Here is a 4,112-nt window from a genome sequence, read left to right as displayed (position 1 = left end):
AGCTTTGCACGCAGTATGAAAAGGTCCCTAAAAGTGGAGCCTCCATTTTCTCCCTCCTCACAGCCCTCTGAACGCTAAGGGATCAACCAGATTCAGGGCCTGGTGGGCATCTGTGGACAGTATCTTTGGAGGCTGAAGGGCTAGACCCCTTAGAAAATGGCCTAAATCCTCGGGAATAAAAAAGTGCTTCCCACAGGCTCGGATACAGCCCAAAGTGTCATCATACAGGACAGCAGACCTTGTTCAGAAGCTGCTGTGTGCCTGCCATCAGACGAATCCTTTGTGTTTCACATAATGGAGATCAGTAAAGCATCAGGCTACATGAAATGTTAAACTATTGGACTAATGGTTCCGAAGTGCTGGCACAGGTCCACAGCCCCTTCCACTGCACACTCTGTGATCCAGTGCACGACGGGGTAACCCCTCCTGCCCAGGGTGGTGGTGAGTGTCATCTCTATTCATATACTGAACATTACTTCAGTGCATACCACCTCACTCCTGCACCAAAGCCCTGTCACCATCCCCAACTTACAGAGGAGGAATCCTAGGCTGAATGACCCACCAATGGCCACACAGGGAGACCCGGGGCTGGGGCTGGAGCCCAGGCCATCGACTCCGACACTGGCTTCTTGGCAACCTGACTGCTTGGGCAGAAAATGCATGTCAGTGTTGGCAGTTCCTCCACTCTTGCTCCTTTGCCCTGAAACTGGTCCAAACTACGAGAAACACCTGATCCCTGAGCCAGCCAGACTGCTCTTCCCCTCCATGCTGGTCTCAGTTGTGCATCTCTGCTCCTGTCACTCATCAGATGGCCACCTCTGAGTCCCAGTCACCAGGTGGGCCAGGGCCATGGGGTCTCGGGATGCACGGCACCAGGGACTGAGAGACCCACCAGGCCAGGTCATGCTGGAGACGAGGGTCTCTAAACCACAGGATATGGACACAAGCTGCAGGGAGGGGCTGGGCTGACAGGCAGGAGCCCATGCCTGTGAAGGATGGTGAAGGTGGGATGTCGTGTGGAGAGTTCGTTCCCTGAAGATCTCCTAAGAGTTGGGCATAGCAGAGTCAAGGATGAAGTAAGCCCATGCTGGCTAGTTATGGTAGGAACAATGCCTCCTGAGAGACCTGCGTGGTCCTCGAACTATACCCAAACCCACATTCACCAAGTGTGGAACGTTATTTCCCTTAAGAACCTGCAAGATCCTACAGCCAAATTCAGAGAATACTAGGGGGGCCCAGTGACACCTCCGCCTTCTCTGCAGGACTTATCGTAACTTTGACCATGCAAGTGTGCACAGCACGACTCATTTGAATGTCTCCTCGGTGAGCACCTCTACTTCACGGCACTGAGTCTCTCTGCACACAGCTTGATTAGTGCTGCCCTAAGTAACTGGGGACAAAATATTTATCACAGGGCAGGAGGTTGGCAAGATTCACTCCTGGAAAGAGGGACCATTTATAACCCAGCAGTTGCTACAAGGGAGACACACTTTCCATTTCCTCTTTCTCTTAACAAATTCTTAACTCCTCCAGGTTCCCTCTCAGGGGGCCCTAATTTGTACTTGCAAAGGTTCTCATTAAAGTCCAAATGTGGTTCATGAGGCACCCTCTCCCCATCTATCCCCAAGCTCCATTTTTCTAACAAGGAACTCATTATAAAACTAGGAATAATGAAAGCCTAATTTCATGGTACATTTGGCGTATCAGGCACCGTGCTAGGAGCTTTATGTGGATTCTTTCATTTATTCACATTTCCTTTCGGTTAATTGACCTTGCAGCTACCCCTTTTTTGCCCACCTGCCACCTTCCAGGCAGCCACGACCATGTGGAAGGGGATGGAGGCCCCGCGAAAATAGTTATGTCCTTGCTCCCACTCCACTCTCTCACCGGAAGCAGATTTCCCCTGAGACCTCTAAGCGTGCAATTATTACACACAGAAATGACTGAGCCCTCAGCACTCTGGATGTCGCATGGGTCACCATCTGTCAAGGTGCAAGTGCCACATGCACAATTTGTATGTACCCTCGCGCATGGATGCTCCCAGCAGCCTGGGTCTGTAAAGTCTTAGGCTCAGAGAAGCTACCTGGTTTACATGGATTTGAATCCAGATCCACTGGGCTATGAGCCCTAACTTTTTTCTGAGGTACCATCCTCCTCCAGCTGTGTACATGACTGAGGAATTCATTTTTTTTTAAATCATCAATCAGCAAAGGAGCCTCCGGACAGAATCCAGGAAGATTGCTTAATATGATAAATATGTCCCAGGCTTGGCACCAGGGCAGTTCCCAGCTTTGACTTCGCAGCATAGCATCAGCCTCCATTCTCTCCTGGAAGAGGCTGCCAGGTTGGTATGAGACATCCAGTTAAGTCTGGATTTCAGATAAGCAACAAATAATGTCTGAGTATGAGAAGTCCCACATATGTCCCAGGCCATACTTACACTGAAAGCAAATAAGTCAGTTTTGCTTATTTGAAACTTACATCTGAGAGTCCCATGTTTTCCTTTGCCACATCTGGCAACTCTGTCCTGAAGTCCAGGCACACTGGGAGTCTCCAGCCTGGCTCTGGGTCCCAAGCTTTGCTCCAAGAGGAGTTGCCATGGCAGCCTGAGCACAGCTCCCAGGCCCTGGAGGACCTGATATTTTCCTTCCCGAGTTTCCCCCAGCCCTGCATTCAAGGCTCCCAAGGAGCCCAGCTACTTCCGTTTTTCCAGGGTGTGAGGAGCTGCCTTCCTGCTGCTTCCCAATGCAGCGGCAGCGTTGTGCACTTTCCATCCAGCGCTGTCTTCACCCTCTTTCCTTCCCTAACTCCTATCCATCCTTCAGTTCGCCATTTACAGTTCCTACTGCGGGAAAGCCTTCGGCCACCCTGACCCCCTGGAGCCCTAGGCCCCCTCTGGGAGAGGCGGGCTCAGACTCAGTCTCCCTGCCCCTGGCACCTGGCTGCAGGTAGGAGGGCAGTCAGAGGATGAATGTAGGCTGTCCCGCCAGAGCTGGTCCTCCGAATATGACCACTTCCTTCCTCTCTTCCTTCCTGAGTCACTTTTTCACTGAGGCATCCTCTCCCTACCCTCCCCTGGCAGCAGGGAAAGGCAGGGGTGTAGGGCAGCTGGAGGGGCCCCTGGGAGCCCTCAACCTTCTCACACCATGGGCCCTGCCTCGGTGGGCTCCAGGCCAGCTGCTGGGCTGCTTCAAGCTCTTCTGCCTCTGGCTCCCAAGTCCTGGCTCAGCCCAACCCTGGATCAAGACCCGGCCCCTACAGAGCACAGGGTCTCACTCCCAGTCCGGGGTGCGGGAGCTGCCGGTGCCATATGGCTAGGGTTGGGGTAGGTGGCCCAGGCTGATGGGCCTCAGAACACCACCCATATGCTCCGTGTTCACCCACCCGAACTTTGCCCACGCACAGCCTGGCAGCAGGGGTGAGCAGCACAGAGCTTAACTCTTGCGGGCATCCAGAGGGAAGCTTCCAAACAGCTCTAACTTTACTGCCCACCGCACGCGCGCACGCGCGCGCGCGCGCACACACACACACACACACACACACACACACACAGTCACAAGCGCGCACGCGCGCGCGCGCGCGCACACACACACACACACACACACACACACAGTCACAGAGCCCAGTTAGGGGATTAAGAAAATGGCCCGACGGGGGAGGAAGCAGGTGGGGAGCGTGACCCCGGGAGAGCCCAAGGGCAGGAGGAGAGGCAGGGGGCAGGGCCGAGGTTTGGGCCGGAGCTGAAGTTGGACTGGAACCCCCACTGGGTTAGTGGCTCCGGATCTGTGCGCCATCGAGTACGGCCCCAGCTCCCAGGCAGAGTAGTGAAGAAGGCAGAAAGGGGGTAACACCGTTTAGTCTCAAAATAACTCAAAATAGACACACACACACACACACACACACACACCCCGCGGGACGCTAGCGAGCTCCGGGCTCGCTCAGCTCCGATTTTCCAGGTCAGTCGCTTGTTTTGCAGGAAGTCCTGGGCGGGTCCAGGTACCCCGAAAGCAGGAACTATCGCCCCCTCCAACCCCTTCCACCCCTGCCGGCCTTCCAGTCCTGACCTCGGCTCGGCCGCGAGTCGCAGGAGGGGACTCACAGGGCGGGAGCGC

General features: G+C 54.6%; 1 protein-coding gene across 2 annotated transcripts in view; it reads right to left on the bottom strand.

The window, feature by feature from the left end:
- The window catches only part of Ptk2b (protein tyrosine kinase 2 beta), a 129,031-nt gene that overhangs the window by 112,497 nt on the left and 12,422 nt on the right, over positions 1 to 4,112 (bottom strand). The window contains exon 1 of one of the 2 annotated variants that reach the window (XM_010623532.3): positions 4,065 to 4,104. The exons of the other annotated variant lie outside the window; for it this stretch is intronic. The gene's annotated coding sequence lies outside the window, so the exon portion shown is untranslated. Of the gene's footprint in view, positions 1 to 4,064; positions 4,105 to 4,112 lie in introns of those variants that run through there. 2 annotated transcript variants of the gene reach the window in all.

The sequence above is a fragment of the Fukomys damarensis genome, unplaced genomic scaffold (genome assembly GCF_012274545.1).
Source record: "Fukomys damarensis isolate Sample0158 unplaced genomic scaffold, DMR_v1.0_HiC HiC_scaffold_18, whole genome shotgun sequence".
In the NCBI taxonomy this organism is placed as follows: Eukaryota; Metazoa; Chordata; class Mammalia; order Rodentia; family Bathyergidae; genus Fukomys; species Fukomys damarensis.
The sequence above is the reverse complement of the archived record's forward strand: the minus strand, read 5'-3'. Positions and strand labels throughout refer to the sequence as shown.